The sequence below is a fragment of the Podarcis gaigeae genome (assembly GCF_964106915.1).
Source record: "Podarcis gaigeae genome assembly, chromosome: 2".
In the NCBI taxonomy this organism is placed as follows: Eukaryota; Metazoa; Chordata; class Lepidosauria; order Squamata; family Lacertidae; genus Podarcis; species Podarcis gaigeae.
In genome coordinates, this window is record NC_139679.1 from 24,705,147 (window position 1) to 24,731,488 (window position 26,342).

The following is a 26,342-nucleotide window of genomic DNA, read 5'->3' on the forward strand; positions in this document are numbered from 1 at the left end:
TTTCATTTTCAAAACAGTGCACTGTATACATATAACACCCACTGTGTATAAATAATAATAATAATTAATAATAATAATAATAATAATAATAATAATAATAATAATAATTTCATTATTTATACCCCGCCTATCTTGCTGAGTTGCCCCTGGCACTCTGAGCAGCTTCCAACACATATAAAGACATAATAAAACATGACACATTAAAAGGCTTTCCTATCCTGGGCTGCCCTCAGATGTCTTCTAAAACAGTGTATACAGTTGTACCTCGGGTTAAGAACTTAATTCGTTCTGGAGGTCCGTTCTTAACCTGAAACTGTTCTTAACCTGAAGCACCACTTCAGCTAATGGGGCCTCCTGCTGCCGCTGCATCGCCGGAGCACGATTTCTGTTCTCATCCTGAAGCAAAGTTATTAACCTGAGGTACTATTTCTGGGTTAGCGGAGTCTGTAACCTGAAGCGTATGTAACCTGAAGAGTATGTAACCCGAGGTACCATTGTAGTTCTTTATCTCGTTGACATCTGATGGGAGGACGTTCCACAGGGAGGGCACCATTGCTGAGAAGGCCCTGTGCCTGGTTCCCTGTAACTTCACTTCAAGAAGTGGAGGACTGCCAGAAGACCCTTGGAGGAGACCTCAGTGTCTGGGCTGAATAATGGGGGTGGAGATGCTCCAATGCCATTTAGGGCTTTAAAAGTCAACGCCAACACTTTGAATTGTGCTCAGGAACGTACCAGGAGCCAGTGCAGATACTTTAGGACTGGTGTCATGCATGACTTCTTCCAAAGACTTTTGCGGGTTGTAGTTTGTTAAGGGTGCTGGGAATAATACCTCCGGGAGCAGCGAACAACAGTTCCCAGGATTCTTTGCAGGGCGAGTGCTGTGCTTTAGATGCATGGTGTGTATACAGTAAGAGGCAAGTTGGGTGTCAGCAAGAGAAATTCTTTTACTAAATGCAACACAAGGAAACAAGGAATGGTGCTAGTCTGAAATCAGGACATTGAGAAGCAACATCCCCCATAGCTTACATAGAGAAAGAAACTACAGCGGTACCTTGGTTCTTCTCCAAACTTAGTCCGTTCCGGAAGTCCGTTCCAAAACCAAGGTGCGCTTTCCCATAGAAAGTAATGCAAAGCAGATTAATCCATTCCAGACTTTTAAAAACCCCTAAAACAGCTATTTAACATGAATTTTACTATCTAACGAGACCATTGATCCATAAAATGAAAGCAATAATCAATGTACTGTACTATAAAATAAACAAGACAGTATTGCAGATGATAAGAATTAAAAAATGAATAAATTCTTACCTGCACCGATGATAGTCATTGTTTGGATGAGGGGCTTTTATCCATTTCTGCAGTCACACAATCAATCAATCAATCAATCAATCAATAGCTGAACTAGTTTCCACACAGACACAAAAACAAATTAATTGAAAGAGCCTCAAAAACAGAAAACGCAAAATAGCAAAAACAAAAGTGCCAAACCTAATCCGTTCCAGAAATCTGTTTGACTTCTGAAATGTTCGAAAACTAAGGCACAGCTTCTGACTGGTGCGGGCACCCTGGAAACAATAGCCAACAGATGCATCAGATGTTCAGCTTCCAAAAAATGTTCGAAAACCAGAACACTTACTTCTGGGTTTTTGGCGTTTGGGAACCGAGGTGTTTGAATACCAAGGCATTTGAGAACCAAGGTACCACTGTAATGTGCTTCACAACTAAGGACAGCTGCCATACTCCACATTTGAATGAGATGCCCAATGCTGGATGACCTTGCCTTCAGCATAGCACACCCTTTACATGCTTGCTTCTGGGAACTTTGCAAACCTTTGTGGACCGGATGTTTTCCAAGTTGAGGTGAGAGTGCCCTGCATGTGAAGAGACTGGATAGCTTCATTTACATTTGGCAAAGGCCTGTTTTCTAAAGGACAAGCGGTGCCTTACCAAGACAACCGGAGAAGTGGAGCAATTGCAGAAAATGAGTGGAAATGATAATGACGCTTCCCCACACTTAACTGTTCTTGAGAGAGGAATATGAAAATCTAGCTGGAAGATGACCTCCAGCTGCTCAATCCTGGAAGAAAGGGGATGCAAAAGCGGTAGAGTCTAATTTTTTGAAATCTCTTTGGTAAATGAGCAGAGAGGGAGAGGGAGAGGGAGAGGGAGAGGGTGGGAATCCACTGAACTAGTTCGTAAAGTGTGCCAGGAAGCAGTGAAGCTGTAAAAAATTGCAACAAGGGAAGAAGACGGTGTTGTCTGACCTGTGATGTCTGGAATCCAGTAACTGAGTATGATTTAGCTGTACTTCATTGGTGTCTTTGACCTCCCATTTGATGATGGTGATTAAATTTATTAACTATCAGATCCCAAAGTTGCTCGCAACAATTTAAAACCAAGTATTAAAAGCAGTTAGATTACAGTCACAGGAATAAAAGGTAAAGGGATCCCTGACCATTAGGTCCAGTCGTGGCTGACTCTGGGGTTGCAGCGCTCATATCGCTTTATTGGCCGAGGGAGCCGGCGTACAGCTTCCGGGTCATGTGGCCAGCATGACTAAGCTGCTTCTGGTGAACCAGAGCAGCGCACGGAAACACTGTTTACCTTCCCGCCCGAGTGGTACCTATTTATAGACTTGCACTTTGACGTACTTTTGAACTGCTAGGTTGGCAGGAGCAGGGACTGAGCAACGGGAGCTCACCCCGTTGTGGGGATTCAAACTGCCGACCTTCTGATCGGCAAGTCCTAGGCTCTGTGGTTTAACCCACAGTGCCACCCACGTCCCCAGTCACAGGAATACGGTGGGCCTATTGAGGTTGGATGGCCATCTGTCATGGATGCTTTAGTTTAGGTTTTTTTGCACTGCAGGGAGTTGGACTAGATGACCATTGAGTCCCTTCCAACTCTATGATTCTATGAAAACACACAACTTGCGTCTCAACAGCCAGAGTAATGAGGTGCCTCTTCAGCAATCACTGAAAGGTGAATATTGCAGGTGCAGTTTCCTTCCGTATTTCCATGGGTCTTCTCAGGAGAAACCTCACAGGCTTCAGAGATCACTGAAAGCCAACCACAGGCTCAGTGGTTGGGGTGTCTACCATCTGACAGCATCACACAGGCACCTCCACTCGCTACTGCCTGGCAACTTCACCCCTGGCTTCACAGGTTTCCACCCATGAATATCCAGTGGTTCATCCATTCACCCTGGAGGGTCACCTCCCTCACACCCTGAATATGTCATTCCCAGGCACACCACATATGGAGAGATGATCTGTGCCACCCCCTGAATGCACCCAGACACATGAGTCACCTCAAGCACATTTGAAACTCCCCATTCATGCGCACACAGACACATTCCACTCATCAGCCACTCTTGTTCGCTTACATACAAGCCCCAGCTTCAACGCACAAATATCCACACAGCTTCTGTCAATAGGATTCCAAAGGTGAATTTAATCCAGCTTCCACCCACAGATATCAGCCTTGCGGCATCCAGCAGCATCCAAATGCGAACTCCACTGGCTTCCACCCACCAGTATCTGCCAGTTTCCACCATCAGGCACCAGCCAGCTTCAGACTGCGTAGATCAGCCATCTTCAAGCCACAACCCCACAAAGCAAATGAACTTACCTTCTCATTGTTCCATAGCATCTTGCTGCTATAGATGGTCACCTCACCTTGTCTGATGTGGAAGGAGACCACCCAGAGCTTAATGCCATAGCTGTTGCCCACTGTCTTCTCTTTGGGAAAGAGAAAGGCTTCTGCCTTGGCTTACCCCTTGGCCACTCAACTGTCCGCTCAACTGCCACGGGCTTTTGTGACATCACAGGCAGCCCACAGCCAATGGCAGCAGCTGGGGAGGCATCATCATCAACTGCCTCAGCCCTCACAATGGTGGGTGCAGCTCAGCAGCAATTTGTCCCTTTGCTGGGCTGTTATTACAAAGATTTAGGGGCCACTCTTCATCTGTACTCATACAAGAGAGAAAGGCACACCATAATCCCAGGGAATAGAGAACCATTTTAACCCTGATGACTGGGTTGTGGGGTGTCCCTATGGCCCCCAGTTTTTGTGTCAATTACTCAGTTTGGGGGGCTGCGCAGAAAGTGGGGCTTGCGGCATAAAACGGCACAAAATCAGCACTCCACTTTTGGAGTCAATCGGACAACGTTGGAACTTCTGGCATTAACTTGTGACTCCTAATTGCTTTGTCAATTATTCAATTTGGGGTGGTGGTAGCCCAAAATGCAGAGTCGCAGCACAAAGCTTGCGCAAAACTTTGGCATCAGTTTGGGGGTTGGATCTGGAATTTCGGAGTCACACATTAATGAAGCTGTATATTTTGGGGGGTGAGGTGGGGGAGTGTCAGGAAAAGGTCTGTCGTGCGGCAGAGCCCTGTGGAAGAAATTTCCAAGTGTTGTTCATCTTTCTTTTCTGAGGTCTGAGCGCAGTGAAGTCATACGTCAATCAGGGCTTTCCTCTGAGTTACAAATAATATGAATGAAAGGTATTGCAGTTTGGCAAACGCATTTAGATTGAGTGACTATGGCAACGTGCCATATCTGAGTCTGAATCAGAGAGCAGGAGTGTTAGCAGTGGAGCTCCGTTAGAAATTATAATGATACTGTCTCCATAGAGCAGACAGAATCTGTAACAGGCTTTTACAAACACAGATACTCCAGGTTTCAGCTTGATAATAGTCTTTCCTCTTGTTGAAGTGGTTGACCTTTGATTAACATTTATCTCGTTCAATGTGCGGCACTTTTGATTCAAAACATGCCTTTGAATTTGACTTCAGCCTTATTTCTCGACACCATCTCATATGCAGTAACTTGCAGATCACCAAGGGGAAATATGCAGAAACAACACAAAGGCTGTGGCCACACATAAGATTAAACAAAGGTTTAGCACTGCTCTGATAAGCCCCTGTGAGTTCGAGCAAAGCATCAGTGCCAACAGGTCCCCACAAACATTGGTAAAAACACCAGACCAAAAAGAATCTTAGTGCAATCATTGGGTGCAGTTCAAAGAGATGGTTCCATCAGCACAAGCATTCCTGCTTGCCAGAGAGAATGATTTCCTTTCTTCTCCCCTCATGTACTGCTCAGCCCTCTGGAGCAGGTTAAAAAAATTATTTTAAAATATTTTTAGGCCACCTACTCTTGAGAGTCCCATGGACTGCAAGAAGATGAAACCTATCCATTCTTAAGGAAATCAGCTCTGAGTGCTCACTGGAAGGACAGATCCTGAAGCTGAGGCTCCAATACTTTGGCCACCTCATGAGAAGAGAAGACTCCCTGGAAAAGACCCTGATGTTGGGAAAGATGGAGGGCACAAGGAGAAGGGCACGACCGAGGAAGAGATGGTTGGACAGTGTTCTTGAAGCTACCAGCATGAGTTTGACCAAACTGCGGGAGGCAGTAGAAGACAGGAGTGCCTGGCGTGCTCTGGTCCATGGGGTCACAAAGAGTCGGACACGACTAAACGACTAAACAACAACAACATATATGAATAAAACTAACTAACAACAACAAATTTATTATTTATATGCCACCCATCTGACTGGGTTCCCCCAGCCACTCTGAGCGGCTTCCAACAAATAAAAACACAATACGACATCAAAAATTTAAAACTTCCCTGAATTGGGCTGCCTTCAGATGTTTTCTAAATGTCAGATAGTTATTTATTTACTGATTGGAGGGTGTTCCACAGGGTGGGCGCTACTACTGAGAAGGCCCTTTGCCGGGTTTCCCGTAACTTCACCTCTCTCAGTGAGGGAATCCGCAGAAGGCCCTCGGAGCTGGACCTCAGTGTCTGGGTTTATGCAGTAAAAAATAAATTTACAATTCCTAACAATTATAAAATAGAATACAAGGCAAAAATTTTCAATAAAACCCAAAACTTCACAGAAAAACAGCAGTAGTAAGTACACCCCTATCCCTGAAATAAAACACACTTTTCACATGTCCATCATCCCAAAGGAGCACGACAGCCACGTAAGATATCACTCATTAAGACATTGCCGATTTTGTGATTTTAAATCCCTGCTGGCATTCACTCACCAAAGAGTACCCACAAACCTTACCTTGCGAAGCCACAAGGATTAAACCTAGGATATTTTGCACACAGAGCATGTGCTCTACCAATGGGCCCATCTCAAGTGTGAAAAAATCTTACCAAACCAGAGTTCTGCACTGATATTCTAAATAATGTCATAGATTAAGACTTGTCGTTTTACAAACAGCTAAAGGTAAAGGGTAAAGGGACCCCTGACCATTAGGTGCAGTCATGGCCGACTCTGGGGTTGCGGAGCTCATCTCGCTTTATTGGCCGAGGGAGCTGGTGTACAGCTTCCAGATCATGTGGCCAGCAGGACTAAGCCGCTTCTGGCGAACCAGAGCAGTTTACCTTCCCGCCAGAGCGGTACCTATTTATCTACTTGCACTTTGACGTGCTTTCGAACTGCTAGGTTGGCAGGAGCTGGGACTGAGGAATAGGAGCTCACCTCGTCGCGGGGATTCAAACTGCCGACCTTCTGATCGGCAAGTCCTAGGCTCTGTGGTTTAACCCACAGCGCCACCCGCGTCCCTTTACAATCCGCTAGTTATTTCCAAATCCAGACCCATCAAAGCATCTCAGTATGTTGAAGCAATAAGAAGGTTGATAATACTGTACTAATCAATGTATTTTCTTAGGAAGCTTATACTTTATAAGACCATAGATATCTGAAGAACACTGACTTGAGGAATGCTGCTGGCCGTGTTCCTCAAATTTGTTCTGGTCTGGATTAACCAGTTGCACTGGTTTTATTGCAGGATATACCCACCACCCTCTAATTTAGAGATTTAGATTCATCATTTTGGCACATACTCTAGGGCTTTGTGTACTCTGTGCTGGGGGGAAAAGAGTCAGAAATCTGTGCCAGAGCAGCTTAAGCTTGCGCCAATAGAAGTGAAATTTTGTGACCTGTATATAAATTATCCACATTAAACAAATATGCATGTATTTGCTAATTCTGCCAGTAAGAGGGATGGGCACAGAGCTTTGCAGGCAATGAGAAGCTCATTCTAATTAACTAGGGTCACTTGCACATGACTTGTCTACTGAGCATTCGTTCTGATTTGTTTGCACAAAGTTTGCAGGGAAGTTACATGATGGCGGCTGTTTATTGAAAAGTCATTCTGATTTGTATGTAGGGAAGTTATACAATTTCTGTATTTATAACAATATGTATACATCAGTATGTCATTAAAAAATATCAAAGTGGCTTGCAATAATATCTATAATAAAAACACATAAAAAAATTAAAATCGACTATGGAAAGAAATTTTCTTAATTGGATGCATAGAGAAGTTTTCGCCGAGCGTTCCTTAGCTCGGTTGGTTAGAGCATGGTGCTGAGAATACCAAGGTTGCAGGTTTGATCCCCGTACGGGACAGCTGCATAGTCCTTCATTGCAGAGGGTTGGACTAGATCAGGCATAGGCAACCTCGACCTGCCAGATTTTTGGGACTACAATTCCCATCATCCCTGACCACTAGTCCTGTTAGCTAGGGATCATGGGAGTTGTAGTCCCAAAACATCTGGAGGGCCGAGGTTGCCTATGCCTTGACTAGATGATCCTCAAAGTCCCTTCTATGATTCTGTGATGAGGAGGAGTCTGCTGAATCGCTATGGGCAGAACATTGTGATAAATCACCAGCTAAACAGCATGCTATACCAATATATCACGATGTCTGAAATAAGGATGGAGCTATGTAGAGGCATTGACTGGCTTCACGGTTTCCCCCACATTGTGATTTTTGCATAGCGCGCGCGCACACTCACACACCATGATTCGCAATACATTGCCAGGTCAAAAATTATGAAACCGATATTGCAATATGGAATTTAAACCAATTTTGGACGATATATCGATATATTGCCCAGTCCTACTTACCATGCACAGGCAAAGTGCACCTGTTTAGCACCTTTGCACTTCTGCTGACCAGAAACAGATCACAACCCCCGGCTTAGTTTGGGACCAGGGATCATTGTTTGTTTCACTCGAGCAAGCAAATCACGATGGGTGAACCAAGAAGAAACCTTGGGTTGTCCATCGTATTTTTAGCAAAACAAACCTCAATCCCTAGTTCAGACATAACACTAAGACGAGGATTGCCATTTGTTCACTCCCTGGAGGAATTGAAACAGTCATTTGAGCACAGTAAGCCATGCTGTATGTATGGCTTACCATGACATGCAAAGATGGACATTTTATCTGGATCACGGGACCACTGGCTAGGTTTTTTGGGGGGCTTCCTGGCAGCCTCATCTTCATTGACAGCTATTGTTCACCTGAGTGTTTTCTGTGTGTGAGAAGAGATCAGATGGCTATGGTATTGAAAGGAGAGCAAAAAAATACTTTTAAATATTCAGAATAACCGTCTCCTACTCTCAGCCATTTGTCACACATTAATTGGTGGAATTATCTCCCAACAAGATATGACATACAGTTTTTCTTCTCTCAGAGCTTAAAGGGGATATGTCCAGAAAATTTCCTGAAAGATACTTTTGTGCAAGGCATTGCTAGAATAAAGAATGGACTTCTCTTCCCTCCCCTCCCTCCACCTGAATAGAAACCATTGCTTCCTCAAATAAAGCTTTTGATGTAGCTATAGTCTGGCCATCATCAAAGGCTAAGATTGTAATTTCTCACTGCTTTCCCCCACCCCTTCCTACTGTGCCCTTTCCAAGCTTTTAGCTGTATGTCCCTGCTGTGTGCATGTGTGAATTAAACATCTAAGAATGCCCCGAAGCTGTAAGCACATCAGTATAATTGATTATTGTCATCTCCTATGGGCTTTGATATCTTTCCTATCTAATTTTTGCCACTTATTAGGAAATAAATCATCCTTAAACACTTTATTCTAATTATACTGAGCATAAAGAGATGAAAAATGTGTTTTATGTCTCACGTACTACAGTATTAGACTCGACTACTTTTACTTCCGTAATGACATAAATAAGCTATTCCGAAGCAGTTAGCAAATTAACAGTTTCACCACATTTCCAGTAAGGATATGAATGGAAGAGATGAAAGATTATTCTAGTTATTCGTATGCCGCCTAAAAATTGGTCGGAATTGACTACTGCATGTAACGTTCAGCTACCTGACAATCTCAACTTTTGTCGAAAAAGCAAACCAAGCCTCCAGGTTTCTAGTCCTTTGGTCTGCAATGGGTTTCACATAGTATGGGCAATGCCTAATGCAGCTACAGGTGAGTTCATATGTCACATTTGGTTTGTTTTTTTCTAGGAGGAGGAGCAACTAATCTTTTCTTGCTCCACTGCTGTTTCTGTGAAGTGTATGTGGTTTATAAACACACAAGACTTAGTTGTGAGTAGGGATGGGGGAAGAAATTAGATTCAGTTCACATTTAAAGGTGAACTTACAATAAGCAAACCAAATGGCAGCTATCCTTTGAAATTCACCCTTATCCAAACTTCGTAATGCAGTTCTCCAGCCAAGCAATGTGTACCAAAATGAATACATTAGGGTAAAGGGTGCAAATAAATGTGTATATATTTAGGGAAATTGTAATGTTAAAATACGTATATTAGGGGAAATTGCATATCCAGATGTGTATAGTAGGAGAAATGTTCACAAGAATGCTAACAAGTTTCCATGAGGACCTTTTTTTAAAAAAAAGTATAGATATAGAAATGCAGAGAAACGGACTAAATTTGCAAATAATGAGACCCTGAGAGAAACCCAAAATCTGCCCATTCCTAATTCCTACAAAATATATGGAAAAACTGACTGCTCCCTCTCTTCTTCCCCTATGGTTCTCCAAGGATAGAGGAGGTCTTCTTATTCCTCCTTGTCATGGATAGGCAAACTAAGGCCCAGGGCCAGATCCGACCCAATCGCCTTCTCAATCCGGCCGGTGGATAGTCCGGGAATCAGCGTGTTTTTACATGAGTAGAAGGTGTCCTTTTACTTAAAATGCATCTCTGGGTTATTTGTGGGGCATAGGAATTCATTCACGCCCCCAAAAAAATATAGTCCGGCCCCCCACAAGGTCTGAGGGACAGTGGACCAGCTCCCTGCTGAAAAGGTTTGCTGACTCCTGTTCCTTGTCATACAGGTAGCCCAAGTCAAGTGAGGCTGGCAACAACATGTTGAAAGGGGTGGATCACACCTTCTTGAATCTCCCAGTGTATTTGTTTTGGGATGGGGCCAACTCAATTCAGTGGTTCCAGTGGATGGACAGGGCAGCAAGCACCATCTCCCATGCACATCTGTGCAGGGGCCATTTTCCTCCCCTCCCCTCTCATGCGCTTTCCCCATACTTCTGGGCCAATTACACTAAAGGCTTTATTTTATAATGATGTCAGATGAACCTTACCAACATCTGGGACAACCAATAGCATTCCTGCAGATGACCTCAGTGATCGAGCTGTATATAAGTGTTTAGGAGTCCCTTTGACACCTTGAACCTAAGCTCAATAGGGCCCTTATGTCTAAGAATTCTAGCATCAAACCTGTAACTTCACAGCTCATCCCTAAACCCTTTCAAAAAGATAATCTGTTGCACTGACTACTTGCACTGACAGAAGCTGATTTTAGTGACAAGTTTCGTATATTCATGTGGGGAGACCCAACCATTTCATATTTGAATTTTCAGGCTGGGTGCCCTGGCTGGACCTGTTGGCTTGTTCGTTTTTAATTTGTTGGTTTGCCATCTCTCATCGCTTCTATTTGACGGGTTCTTTGAGTGCCTTCCTGAGGGGAGGTGCAAAGGAATAAGTCGCTGAGGCGGAAGTATCCGTCCGAGATCTTCTGCTGCCAAAGCTGCCACAAAGAATTCATTCAGCTTCTTCGCAATCTCCCTTCAGTAATAGTTTCACTCAAGTGTCATCTGGTGGCACAAGAGTCTCCCTAGCTCAGGCTTCCTCAACCTCAGCCCTCCAGATGTTTTGAGATTACAATTCCCATCATCCCTGACGACTGGTCATGCTAGCTAGGGATCATGGGAGTTGTAGGCGAAAAACATCTGGATGGCTGAGGTTGAGGAAGCCTGCCCTAGCTGGTTTTCTGCTTCTGATATAGTTAAATAAGTTTCTCTTGTCTGTTTTCATGTTTATTTGCTCCTTTGCTCCTTGAAGTCTTGTTTGCATTATTACCAACATCTGTTTTGCCAGAATTTGTGCTCTTCCATTTATTCCTCATTTGGTGAGGGGATCAGATTTTATTTTTTAAGAAAGAAGTCTAATTCTCTGAAGCTTCCATAACTCTCCTCGTTAACCACACCAGCATCCCTTCAGTACTTTTTGCTACATTTCCTAATCTTAGGTATACATTCTAGCTTCACATGGTTTTAAATAACTTCCACCCATTTTGAAGAGCTTTGGCCCTCTTAGCTCTCCTGTTCAACTTTCCTTTTAGCAAATCTGCTCATCTTTAAAAAAGATTCCTCATTTGAAAGTAAACCTGACCCTGCTGTACCTTTTGACAACTTAACCATTCACACGTATATGTTGGAATTGACAGCAATGTTGTCAACTATTCCTGGGAGGTTTAACAAGGCTTAGATCACACACCAGAACTGTGCACAACTCAGTATTCAGCTGAGAATCACCTCTCCACTAGCTGGCTCCAAGGCAAATTGTTTTTTAGGGTACAGTCATTTCTCATATCTAGAAACTGTTTCCATTTCAGAGGGGTAATTACATGTCTTCGTTGCTAATTTACTTTTCTAATTAACTTGCTTTCCTAATTTCCACAGCATTTGTGGAAGTGAGCTACAGTATTATCTCTTTCATGTGCCTCTTTGTTCCTTGAAAATAATGCTGAGTGCATCCTCTGAAAATAAGCTTGGGGAACTTTAGCCCAGGGACCAAGTTCAATCTTCCAGGCCCCTTTATCTCCCCCTCAGAACTCTCCCCAGGCCAACTGCTGCTCTCTAGACCACATGCCTCACTGACCCCCTTTTTTATATATAAAAAATATTTTTATTAGTTTTTAAATAAATACAATAACCATTAAACACTCATCCGGCAGTACAGTGGTACCTCAGGATGCGAACAGGATCTGTTCCGGAGCCCCGTTCGCATCCTGAACAGAATGTAATACGCAAGAGCGCGTCTGCGCGTGCACAGGTCAAATTTTGCTGCTTCCGCGCATGCGCGTGATGGCATTTTGACCGTCTGTGCATGCGCGAGCGGCGAAACCCGGAAGTAACACGCTCCGTTACTTCCAGGTCGCCGCGGAGCACAGCCCGAAAATACTTATCCTGAAGAGTATTTATCCCGAGGTATGACTGTACATCTAAGGAAGGTGTGTGCCAGATGGGTGGGGTATAAATAATAAATTATTATTATTATTATTATTATTATTATTATTATTATTATTATTTGAAAGTATTAAACAGGCCTTGGATTGTAATAAGAATGTTGTATAGTAAGATGGATTTAAGACAATAAGAAAAGAGATGAAGATAGTAAATTGAAGGAACTGATTGTAATAAGAAAGATGACTGGGAGAACTGTTACAAGGGAAATCGGTTAGGGGGGATTTGAGGAAGTCACGCAACAATGGAATTTAAAATGAATATAAGAAAGAGTATGTGTTTTTATTCTTCTTTGTTTCTTGTAGTATTGTAATGTGTTTTGTTTTGTATGTTTTATATGTTATATGCGTTATAGATGTGGAAAATCAATAAAAAAAAATTGGGAAAAAACACTGGAATGTGGCCCTCATAAAAGAGAAGGAAATGTGGCTCATGGGCTGAAAACTGTTTCCCACCTTTTTTAAAAAAAAGGAAACAAAAATGGCCAGAAAAAAAAATAATGTCTCTATTGCTCTTCAGCATAACACTATGCAAGTATAAAAAATTATTTTAAAGGGAGGCATTTGCACTCCACACAAATCAGGTGAGAACGAGAGGAGTTTTCTCCAACCTGTTGCCCTCTAGATGTTGTTGGACTCTGTCACTCCCGTCATCCCAGGCCATATTTTCTGGGGCTGATGAGAGATGGAGTCCAAAAACATCAGGAGGGCACCTGGTTGAGGAAGGCTGTGTTAAACTGGTTTAGCATCACAAGCAGATACAATCCCTCAAGCTCATTCCTCCTCCCCTCCACCTCATGACTGGGAATTGAAAACTTCTGTTCCTGGTTTGGGGGTAAACCATGTTATGCCTTTTGTCCAAGCTTGGCAAACTATTGTTTGCTGTAAAGCCAGAAACTGACATTTTTTAAGATGAAGGGAGGGGAAGGAAAAGGAGTTTGTGCCTCATGCCTGCAGCAACACTAAGCCAATTCAAAGGGAAATTGGAAACATTTCTCGGTGAAATTTTATAGTGGCTTTACTTTGGCATGATTGTTTTAAGATTTTAAGGTTGCAAATGGCGTTCGTACGTTTTTTTCAGAGGGATATATAAGCTGTTCTATAAAAAGGTACAGAATGGTTCTGAATATTGAAGAAGGTGATGTATCCTGTTCACTCTGAGGTAAAATATCCATCTGTTTACTTGTTTGTCATTGGGAAAAAATGATGGATGAAGTTAATTGGCCTGTCAATTAACATATTATATATGGAACATGTCTTTAAAAACCATTAAACCACATACATTTCACAAGTCAGTGAGTTTAAGATTCTTGGCGTCTTTCCCCCCATTATGCATAATTGCTTTCCCTCCTAACTCTAATGACTGTGCTTAAAAGAAGCTCACTCTTTATTTAAGCCTCCATTTGATCCAGCTTACTAATGGCTGAAAAAGTATATTGCAAGGAGAAAGATTTTTTAAAAAACGATCAGGTTAAAAGAAAAACTAAATGCACTGAATGGAGAAATTGTACTTATGTACTTGCACGGGTGAATAAGCAGCTACAGATATGCCTGCCCCAACAGTCTCATTGCCTCAAATACAATTGGCTTCATCCTGTCAAGGGGGCATAGAAGAAGACATCTGAATGTGATCCCTACCTAATTGAGGAGGTGCGTGAACCCATGCGTACTGCAGGCCAGTTGCCATGGCTTTGCAAACATAACCCTGGTCAGAAAATTATAGCATGTCTTAGCTTAGGAGAGTGAATGGTATGTTCTCTAGTCCTAGACCCTGCCTCAGGCCCTCCGTTGAACAGCCAATCAGTAATATAGATAATCAGTATTAGTGTTTTATGGTATTGGTGTGAGTTTCTTTGGGGAGGGGGGAGCAGTTAGGCTGTATGCCTGAGTCCCTTCTAATTCCTGGATCCAGCAAGGATTCAAATGTTGGCTTTTTTCTGGCCCACGTAGGACCAGTCTGGATAGTTGGCCTTGGTGAAGATTTGACGTTTTCATCCCCAAAAAGTTTTTGATTTGAGTTTCTACTGAAATGAGGCTGCATTTCAATGTATATTAATATTGGGTATAAATAAAACATTATTATTATTATTATTATTATTATTATACCATCTTTCTATCTTACAATACTCAAGGTGGTTTACAAAGCTGTAGAAACAAACAACCAACAACAACAATCTTTATTACGGTCCAGAGACCCAACAAATTGTTGTTGTTGTTGTTGTTGTTATTATTGCTAGGCCAGCTTCTTGGTTAATAGCTGCTAAGTATGGGGTCCTTAGAGTAACAAAGGAAGTGGCCTTGTGCTAGAGGGCAAATGGGTGGGCCCCTTCCCTCACCTGGCTGGTAGACAAAGGCCAGCAGTGTGAGAGAGAACTGGGCTAGAAGCAGGCAAAAGCCTGAGTGAGAGGCGTGCTTGATTTCTGCTTGAATCCAAGGTTGTGGATATGGGAGAAGCAATTCCTTATTGGGGCGTTCATGCTGTGAGCCCCGCCATCGGATATGTGTAAATAAACCATGGGTAGGCAAACTAAGACTTGGGGGCCAGATTCGGGCCAATCGCCTTCTAAATCTGGCTGGCGGGCGGTCCGGGAATCAGCGTATTTTTACATGAGTAGAATGTGTCCTTTTATTTAAAATGCATCTCTGGGCCACATCGTCTGAGGGACAGTGGACCGGCCCCCAGCTGAAAAAGTTTGCTGACCCCTGAAATAAACCATATATCCTAAAGATGCCACAGTCTCCATAGTCCTGCATTCTGAGGAAACCGAACCCCAGCTAAGTGCCTGGAACCCCTGAAATCTCACACCGCTTGAGAAGTCGGGTGGCATGCAATCGTGTTTATATAAATCACCCTGGGATAATAGATGAAAGGCAACTCAGTAATATTGGAAGGATTTCAACCTTGCACTCATCTGATTGTGTCAGTGCATACATTTCTGCTTGCCAGACATATTGGTTCCTCCTCTCCTCCCATTGTGCACTCTTCTGGGGGCTCTTTCAAACCCCCACAGTAGATATGGGAGAGGCGTGTGGGGCTCATGCAGGGAGGAGAGGCAAGAAAGCCCTGTTGTGTTAGCAGGAGCCCTTATGCTGGCTTCTGCAAGGGTGCTACGCTGCTTGAATCCAGCCCAACATTTTTATGATTAAGGTTAGGTCTATTAATTTCAATAGGTCTACTCTGAGAAAAACTATAGTAGTGGCAATCTATTTGTAGCTAGAGTCGTACCTTGGAAGTTGAATGGAATCCGTTCCTGAAGTCCGTTCGACTATCAAAACGTTCGGAAACCAAAACGTGGCTTCTGATTGGCTGCAGGAAGCTCCTGCAGCCAGTCAGAAGCTGCAGAAGCCCCATCAGACGTTTGGCTTCCAAAAATAGTTCGCAAACCGGAACAATCACTTCTGGGTTTGCGGCGTTCGAGAACTAAGCTGTTCAGAAACCAAGGTACAGTGGCGTAGCGTGGGTTGTCAGCATCCGGGGCAAAGCAAGTAATTTGCGCCCCCTAACCCGTGGATTTGCGCCCCCTAACCCTAACCCCCCGATGTTGCGCCTGGTGCCGCCGGCCCCCCCTGCACCCCCCACGCTACGCGACTGCCAAGGTATGACTGTATAGCTAAAGGAAACTGCCAGGTGCCAGATATCTCCAAATACTAGATACAAGTAGCCCCCCCATTTACATGGGGATTATGTTCTGAGGCACCAGAACATAATGAAACCCATTGAAAAATCCTGCAAGCACTTCATTCCACCCCGCCCTGCCCCTGTTCCACTCTTTTAGCGACATTTCAGTGGTGTCTATATGATGTTTCCAAGTCACTTCTGGGTTCAGTGCGACGAACAGTTGTGCACTTATTGAACATGTGTAAGCTGCCTGTGAAGGGACACGGGTGGCGCTGAGGGTTAAACCACAGAGCCTAGGACTTGCCGATCAGAAGGTTGGCGGTTCGAATCCCCGCGACGGGGTGAGCTCCCGTTGCTCAGTCCCTGCTGCCAACCTCGCAGTTCGAAAGCACGCCAGTGCAAGTAGATAAATAGGTACCGCTCCAGTGGGAAGGTAAACGGCGTTTCCGTGCACTGCTCTGGTTCGCCAGAAGCGGCTTAGTCATGCTGGCCACATGACTGTATGCTGAACGCCGGCTCCCTCAGCCAATATAGCAAGATGAGCGCCGCAACCCCAGAGTTGGCCATGACTGGACCTAATGGTCTGGGGTTCCTTTTCCTTTACCTTTAAGTTGCCTGTACTGGGGACAATTAGTACTGGAGGGGTGTTTTGGGGAGTGGGATTTGCTTATTTCCAAGACCCTAAGCACCCCACTGAATTTTCTTTTGTAAATTTGAACAAAGCAGAATTAGAGTCTTTAATGTACATTTGTTTTTATTCATATAAAAAATCCATTTCTGTTTGGAAGAAATGTTTTTCTTCCCTAGACCTAAGGGAGCTACTAGAATCCTATAATGTGTAAAACCAACCAGTTTGCTGAACAGCTTCTCACCTTTAAAAAGCAACTAGCGTGCCACTGGCACGGAGAAGACAGAATTCACCTAAACTTGTGCTAAAATGTTTAGATCTGTTAACAGACTGCTGTTCTAAAAGCACTTCAAAATCTGTGCCGGACAAGGGGCTAAAAAGAGACCTATTTAAGATGTGTCTTCAATAATTCAGTGATTCAATAATTCAATCATTCATGATATAATTCTAAATCACGTTTTTATCTTTTAATCTTCTTTGAATTAATCCCCCAAGAGTAACAGGGGATGTAACTTGTGCTCTTGCAGAGGGTGTGCTGTGCAAAGCAAGATTTGAACGGATATTCTGCTGCAGTTCCAGAGAAGCCAAGGTGCTTTAGATTAGAATTTCCACAAATTTCCTTTTCCAGCAGCGATATGCTCTCTGGAAGGAACTGCCTTGCATATTCTTCCTGAAAAGCTGTATAAACTCTTTGCCCATTACATTAGGAAAGAAGAAAGTAAGTTACCAATGAATTATTAATTCTGCTTGTGCTTACTAAAATGTGGAAAGGTTCAGAATATGGGGATTGGGGCAGGGGACAAACTCATGGAAGAAGAAGGGTGATTCGCAGACACAGTAACGTCTAGTTCTGACTAGTTTGAAATGTTTAAATTCCCAATAGATTCCATAATCATCTTCAGTGTTTTAAGATGTTGTGAATACAACAGCTCTGAACTGGCTCAGGTTAGTTATATGACTGGCTGTGTAATCTTATGTGTCTACTCAAAAACAAGTCTTAATCAGTTCCGCGGGGTTTACTTTCAGCATAGGATTTTGGCCAGACTCCCATTCAAGTTCTTGAGTATTCAACAAAAGAAGTCTTATTACATAACAGACAGGCAATGGTTTACCACAGTTAGCTTTGTTGGCCGTTTTTTACAGAGAGCAAAGGGAATTACATTCTTGGGAACTAATAACATTTCTACTTGTGGCAGCCTGACCACTGGTGGCACAAAACTGGTGAACTTGGAACTTTCCATATGGAGACAAAAGGTATGGACAGTGGCGTCACTGGAGAAACTTACAAAATAGATGAAAGCTCTAAATGAAACTCAAGACACTCACATCCGTTCCGTTTTACCGTATGTGTGTTTCAGCAGCGATACCGTAAAAGCCAATTTTTGTAAGGTCGCGAATTTAAGCCGCACTTTAAATTTTCATGGTCAGAAAATTCTACACATGGGCAATTGTGGTGCAATGTACTTTGTTAAATATACTTTTGGGGGACTGTATTTTTTTGGGGGGGTTACAAATGTCTGTTGATGTACTAGCATAATTGTGATGCTTACTGTTGTAAAACTGAGTAAAAACATTATAAAAATAAAGTTCTCAAGAGTAGCCTGTCTAGCACAGCCATCATTTGCAAAGTAATTGTCAGAAGAAACAACAGGTACCCCATGTTCCCATCCCCCCCCCACAAATTGGCTTGTGTGTGTTTGTATGTTGGGAGACTCCCCCAGAACAGTGCATGGGCAAGGAGAGGTCAGGTTATTATTTATCATAATTATTATTTATTAGATTAGATACCAAATGCTTGTGCTGAAGGAATGATCTGCTAGTGCCACATTGAATTCCTTACATTTAAATGATTGAACCTAAGTTAGTCATGTCTATTTATTTCAATGGGTATACTCTGAGTAGGACTAGCACTGGATATATTGCTTTGTCAAAATGCTTCTCGGCAGCTGCTTTTCCACCACACATAGACTGTTCCCACCTGACTATGTAAATATGTAGATATTTGATTTGACTGTCAGAATCTCTGGTTATTCATATGCAATCCTACAGAAACAAATAAACACAACTGATGGATTAATTCCACATCCAAATATGGCTTCTGAATAGTAGAATGATTAACTTAATACGTTGAGGTGCACTGTTGTGAAAGCGTCCCAAGTGGGAACAAACCAGAAATGGCACATTCTGTGTTGCGCAGGAACTTTGCAAAATTACAGAAGCTGAACTGGGTTTGCCTAACCCAGCAGAGTAAAAATGGTTGTGGTTCATGGACTTTAATCTGCTTGCTCATTTCCTGTGCCTTGGGTCATGAAAAAATACATTCCCGAATAATCTTTCTACCACAGTCCTTGGACCCATGAAAATGAATATGCCGAAGGAACCATGCGCTGCAAACAATGTGCTGTAAGTGTGAAGGGTAGCGTAGTCTATACAAATGCATACTTAGAAGCCTTGCACTTTAAAATTATCTGAATGTTCTTTGGGGAACAGAGCCCAAAAGTAAAGGAAGAAGCCATACTATTTTCTTATTTTTGTACATGAATGGGCTTGCTGAGGGAAACAATGAAGGAGATACGCATTCAAACACAGTATTCAGCTACATTATACATTGCAAAGAAAAACATGCATCATCAGTAACATTTTCATGAAAGAAGCAGATGCTTTTACTAAAGGCTTTTATATACTATCTGTCTCATCAGAAACCCACAAACCACATGTACCATCCAGGTCAGGAGGGAGTGGTCCTCCTTTGCAAAAAGCAAACTGGGTGCTCAGCAGAGCAAGTAAAATGCACATTGAGGTGCTGAATCATGAAGCATGAATGAAGAAACTGGCTTCTGGTATTATTTTTTAACAAACACACTTCTGCTTTGGCAGGCTTTTAATTGTGTAGGTTTTCACTGCTTCCTATTCTGCTGTTGGCTATATTTAATGCTTTATATCACTGTTGGTTATTTTGCTTTTTTAAAGATGGTATTTTATGATAGGTCCCCCCACATTTGATTGCCTTTGGTCCCTACCCTGCACTAAGCTCGTACCTGTGGCTCCTAGAAGCTGTCAGCATGTGATTGTGGCCACACCCTGGGAGCAGCTTCAACTAGCTGGCTAAACCAGCTGGGGGTAGGGACTTCCCCTGCATGAGAAGACAAGCACTGGCCGATTGAGCAGACAAGACCAATAGTTGGTCCAATGGACAAGAAGCAAGTTTCTACACATGCTGTAGGAGGAGCAGATGGGACTCATCAGCCTGGGAAGGTAGGCCATTGAGGAGAGGGAAGACTCTGGTCCTAAACCTCTGCTGCCTAGAGGGATACCTTTGGACGAAGAGGAAGAAGAGGAAGAAGAGGAGTTGTTTGGATTTGATATCCTGCTTTATCACTACCTGAAGGAGTGTCAAAGTAGCTAACATTCTCCTTTCCCTTCTTCCCCAACAACAAACACTTTGTGAGGTGAGTGGGGCTGAGAGACTTCAAAGAAGTGTGACTAGCCCAAGGTCACCCAGCAGCTGCATGTGGAGGAGCAGAGACGCGAACCTGGTTCCCCAGATTATGAGTCTACCACTTTTAACCACTACACCAAACTGGCTAAGAAGAAAAGGCTAAGGAGCAAACCCTACACAAATCCAAAGTGAAGAGCCTAACATGGTTGGATGCTGCCTTGTACACCTTCTTCTGGCAACTCCTGCAGCCAAGCTGGTGCCAAACGCATTGCTCTGCTTTCCTTTGGACCACATCAGCGAGGCCAAGAGGGTGGAGTCTTCTCATTTGGGCAGCCCTGGAGCTCCGTACCCACTGTCCAGGCTTGTGCTTTGGGGAGGTCACTTTGGTGCCGCTAATGCAACGGTTTGACTTCAGCCCTGGAGGCGCACTTCATTGCCTTGCGAGACAGACGGATGCCAACAACATTTTATGATGCTGGTGTGAAAGCAGAAGAATGGAAGTATTTGGTTAGCTGATTGTTTGAAACTCAAAGGATTGTTGATGGAAACCCAGAGTTTGTGAAGGGACCTAGCCAGGATGTGTCATACTGAAGACTTTTTGTGCAGGGGTGGCAGAACCTGTGGCTGCCATGGGCCAGAAGTCAGCTTTGCCTGCTGAACAGCAGCCTGAAGGAGGGAGCAGGTGGAGTTACTCCAGCTGCAGCTAATCAGCCTTCCAGGACAGAGCAGAAGGCACTGATGAGAACCAGCTGACTCTGGGCTTCTTAAACAAAGCTCTCAGCAGGAATCAGAAGCAGCAAACAACACCTGTGGTTCCTGGTCCTATCTTGCTGTTTCCTGCTGTCCTGAGATTGTGTCTGGGACAGTGTTTGCCAGGAAAACCCAGAGATATCTGCTATCCCTTTACACATGATGGGGTCAACTGTACCTACTTCATAAGGTATGTAAGAAACAAGTATTGTTCATCTTGTTCTCAAGTAAACATGTTATAGAAATAATGAAGCAATGGTAGCGTCCCTTTAATTCAGGCGAAACATTGTTGGATCTTGAGATTGAGAAGACCAAAGTCTGCCAACATTGGCAAAAACATAACTATGTTTTTTCATGGGTTACAGCAACTGATAACACTAACTTTATTCTCGCTGTTCACTGGTTGTTTCTTACTATGCTAATGCTCATTCAAGTTCCGCAAGCATTAAGGCATGACTTAAACATGAAAGGTGGTTGTGGTGCACCGAAAACAGTACAAAATGGATTAAAATCCTTTCCCAGAGGACAAATTCCAAAATTGGTAACACATTTGAGCTTCCCAGTCTCCAGAATCACGGAACACAGCTTAGTTAGGCAAACCAAATAGGGCTGATAGGTAGGAAAGCTTATTTTAATGAGTATTGGCTGACGCTATGAGTCTACCAATTACACAGAGCTGTAAGTTTGCCGAAAAGATTGCCAGAAACTGTTTTTTATTCTGAAAGACACTAATTGTGTGTGGTGCTTTGTGTTTAGACAGACTGTGCTGTTTTTATTTACGATGTTTTGTATCTTTGAGACCATAGAGGCAGAACTGGGCACCTCATCACAGCAAATTGCAAAACTTTGTAGAGTAAGACAGCACTTAGCTTGTAGTAGCTTCTGGCTCCAGCACAGGACTGTTGTTAACCGAGGACTAAAAATGCTAAGAGTACATGGCAATGTATAAAAGATACAAAACTAAATGTTGCTCCTAAAACCAAACACTAGTGCAGAACGCAAGAGTTCAAAATGTTGAATTAAAGATGCTGGAGAATGCCTAGAATGTTCTGGAATGTTGTGGCTGGACACAGAGGTATGTAGAACAGGGACCATGAGGATAGCAAAGGAACCATAGGGCTGCCAAAATCAAGTTCTGGCAGTGAAATGAAACTTAAGGTAGACGCGAAGGCTCTCAGGAAGGCAGGGGTTGTGGCTTTGTGCAGAACCCTGTGTCTTTTCCTCCCTGTGTTATCTTCCAGGACACAAATGCCCATCTCCTTTAAAGCCTTAACCAGCTCTGACACACCTGACCTTTTCCCATGAGTAGGATAGTAAAATAGAAAGTAAATAAATTTCCCTGCAGGTCGTGGCATTAGCCAGAAGAAATCCTCTGACTGGTTTCTCCAGTTCCTGACAATTCTGACATGGGAGGAATTAGAATGCAGAATGCTTTTTATGCCTTCTTGGAGAAAAGGAGCGAGCGAGCGAGAGAGATGGGGAAGTTACTCAGTAGATTCCACATGAGTTTATCTTTTACTTTGTCAATTAGACTTTAATGCTAATTTATTATGCTTTCGTGAGACGGGGAGGAATTGAGATTTTAAGACTATGCAATCTGTACAACCTCATAAAGACACACTGACTGATGAGGTTGACAGTGTGATGCCTGGCTTTTCATAACTCTTGATTACAATCTTCTCTTTTCACACCGTGAACATTAAAAATGTATCAGTGTCATTAACATATTTGCCCATTATTACCCTCATCCTGCAAGTATTTTATGTGTATAGTTTTCTTCACTGGAGGGGGCAGGGACACACAAGTTGTGGGAGTAAGACCCACTATAAATTACCCATGTCTCATGTTTATTTCTATTTATGGCAAGATTCAGCCAAAGCTAAGATCTTTTAAGCCTCAGTGATTTCGCTGGGGAAGATGTAAGCAGACAAATTAACACCCCCATTGAAATCAATAAAATGCAAGCTTGTTGGACATGTTTTCTGCACTTCCTCCTCAGAATAGAACAAAAATGTAGGATTTCAACATTTCATAAAGTGCGAAATGTATTTTCTTGAGTTGATTATATTTCCACCAGCAGATGTAAATGTTTTGCAGCCCTGACTATATCCCAGGCTAGGGCATTTACCCACAAATGATTCCTGTGCTGCTTTTTCATATGAAGACTACAAATATACAAAGACTAGCACAGGAACAGACAACACCAAGAAGGAGCAAGGAAAGGTGGGGGTGGGGTGGGTGGGGAGACAAAAATGAAAACAGGAGCTGCCTTGAGGACATAGCTGTAAGGCCAAAACATAGGTGGTGCAGAATATCTCCCAATGTTTTTAGTTTTACTTAAAAGCAGCAGCTGTTTGGGAGTATTGAATTGGATTGGAGCAGCAGTGCTTGGGAAGAGGGTGTTTTTCCTTATCTAAATATACCCTTCCGTCCAAGCTGGCCCTATAGTATTAAAAGCACAGTTCCTTGTATTTGTGCCTTGCAAATAGTAGCTGTGGGTGGGTGAATGTGTTAATTGCCTCATCACACAGCGCCACAGTTCTAGTCTCATTTTTTGGAATCCCCTCATCCCTCCTGTTTTTAAGTAAAAAATAAAATAAAAACATTGTTAGGATCCCATGCTGGATTTCCATAAATGGCGTGTAGTTTGGTATTCAGTTTGGCTGCAGGCTACAGCACATCAGATGCTGATTTGCTCTGGAGTTTGCCTTCCATACTTCCACTCTGCATGGCAAATGTAAAAGGAGCGCAGGGAGGGAGGGAGGGGCAGGTTGAAGCTGTGGCTTGCCATAGAAACCATTGGCATAAGTTCCTTTATCGTATTATGGCATCAGCACTGAAAATGTTTGAATTTCACGGTGGGGTAGTATGGGCTATGCTGGGGGACCCCCAAATAACCTGACAGGCTGTAGGGGCGGTCTTCTGTTCAGCCCCCCTTGCTTTTAAGTATTGTTATGTCTACACTATTCCACTGTTCTGCTCAGTGAAAAGTTGCAATAGGATTGGAGGGGGAAGGATCATTAATTCAGTGGTTGGTTGATAATGGGGATTGCTTATGAGACGACTGTGTCCCTGATGGAGAGGTTATGAGGCAATTGCAGGGAGGTTCAGAGGCTAATGGACTGATGGGGAATGGAGAACACAAGGATCACTCTCAATGTTTTTGGGGAAGACTATTAAGGGACGCAGGTGGCACTGTGGGTTAAACCACAGAGCTTAGGACTTGCCAATTGGAAGGTCGGCGGTTCGAATCCCCACATCAGGGTGAGTTCCCATTGCTCGGTCCCTTCTCCTGTCAACCTAGCAGTTCGAAAGCACGGCAAAGTTCCAGTAGATAAATAGGTACCGCTCTGGTGAGAAGGTAAACGGCGTTTCCGTGCACTGCTCTGGTTCGCCAGAAGCGGCTTAGTCATGCTGGCCAAATGACCCGGAAGCTGTACGCTGGCTCCCTCGGCCAATAAAGCGAGATGAGCGCCACAACCCCAGAGTCGTCCATGACTGGACCTAATGGTCAGGGGTCCCTTTATCTTTACCTTTATTATTGAGATGTGGTGCTGGCAACTCCTCTGTCCCTACTAAATTCTTTAGTGATGATGACGTTGTTATTTTATTTTATCATCATAATCATCATCACCCTGCCTATTTCCTACAAGGTGGTTTATACAAATTCAAACAACCCAGACAAAATACAGAAGGCTAGAAACATATAAAAACAGTTAAAAAGTAATTAAACTGTAATAGAATTAAAACAATATAAGCATGAATATAGAAATAAATGCCCTCTTGGCAGTCACATAATTTCTATATATAACTTGGGACAGAGAACTTACTGCTCCCCGATCTACATGTTCTAAAGCCAAAGACACTGAGAATTTTTTATTCCTCCATGCCACCGCCTGCTCCCCCGGACACTTCTCTGGTAAATTTACATGTTTACAAATTGTGAAAATTCAGCTTGCTGCTCTTATGCTTCCATCCTGAATGTGTGTTGGCATTTCTATGATATCAAAATGGGGGGAAAGCATACTGAAAAGGCTATTCCACCTTGTGTCTCATTTTATCACACAGCTGGCCATCTCAGCTTAATGTGGTGTATCTGTTAGAACCCACTAATTGGTGCTAGCTGTTGCTATGCAAGTTGCTAAGTAAGTTAGTCAATATTAATTAAAGATCGAGCCCCCCTTTTCAAACACACATGTAGGCCTTGGGAGGTGGAAGAACACAAATAATAGCAGTCATTTGTAAACTGGCTGTGTAACAGAAATGTGTAAAAAGAAATGTTTCTGAGCCAGCTGGAACCTGTTTAATTGGTTTGTCTGAGAAATGCAGGCAGAGTGAGGCCACGGCCTCAGGTGGCAGAGAATTTGGGCGAGATCTCACCTGAAATCACAGAAGAACTTGCACACTCTTTTCAGGAAGATCTCCCCCAAAATTGGCACCATCTTGCCTGAAATTGGCACAGGTGGCAGTGGCACTCCACCCATGATGGCTGTGGCAGGGCATGTGGTGATGGCAGCAGTGGCAGCAGCAGAGGAAGACCGCACTTCCTATTTCATTTCAAGTGGTGAAACGGGATGCACCGTCCCTGAAGCATAAGTAACCATTTCCAGGTGGCGCTCATTACAGGGAGAATGAATTGCAGTAATTCAATTTAAAGGTACAAAGCAATACAACAACAATAGAAAAACATCAAATGAAACAATTTAAATCCAGTTCAGAATTGAGTCCTTCAGGGTGAATGGTCTTAAACATACAGTGCTATCTAGTATACTGGTCTACGTGTTGCTTGTATTGTTTGTTGTGTTAAGTTTGCAACACAGGGGTTTGTTGTTCTGTACAAAGTCTGATCATGGCAGATATATGTCTGAGAGACAAATTTCACATTATATGCAAATGTAACTGTAGTAGCAATATTTCTCTAATCTCCCACCCCTTGAAAAACCACTGTGGGGGGGAGAGACTTGGCGTGCATGCACAGTATACCTTTAAAGCATATTCAAAGCATGTTTTCCCCTCAAAGAATTCTGGGAACTATCATTTAAGGATTGCTTGGAATTGTTACTCGAGGAGTATACTACAGTGCCCAGAATTCTTTGAGAGAAAGAATGTGCAGATGTGCTTTAAAATGGGTATGCAGCCCATTTTCTGGGGTTGGGTGGGGAGGAGACTCTGTTCATTGCTTCCATTGCCTCCTCACATAGGCAACTGGAGAAACAATCATTTGAAACCTTGTCTGCTTGGGGAAACAATTTGGAATGGGATAATGGTGGAGTGGACTCCCCTGCTGTTAATTGCATCATCCCAATGGGCCTTTTCAGGCTAAAAAAAGAAGCAGAAAAGGGGAGCTGTTTGGCTATAGTTATAATGAGTGTAGCTTGTCTGTCTGTTTTTTACAGAGTAATTGCTAAGTTGGCTTACAAGAACCCTGGTCCTACTGAGTCTGTAGACTCTGTAGATGTACAAATCTATATAGATCTGTTGTTTTATAGATCTGTAGGTCTGGCATTGCACCTTGGGCAATTGACTTTGGTAGTCAATTGCCACAGATGGGAGCTGAGCTGAGGTCCCATTC

General features: G+C 43.2%; 1 long non-coding RNA gene across 2 annotated transcripts in view; it reads left to right on the forward strand.

The window, feature by feature from the left end:
- The window catches only part of LOC310839294, a 191,678-nt gene that overhangs the window by 130,580 nt on the left and 34,756 nt on the right, over positions 1-26,342 (forward strand). The window lies entirely within an intron of this gene.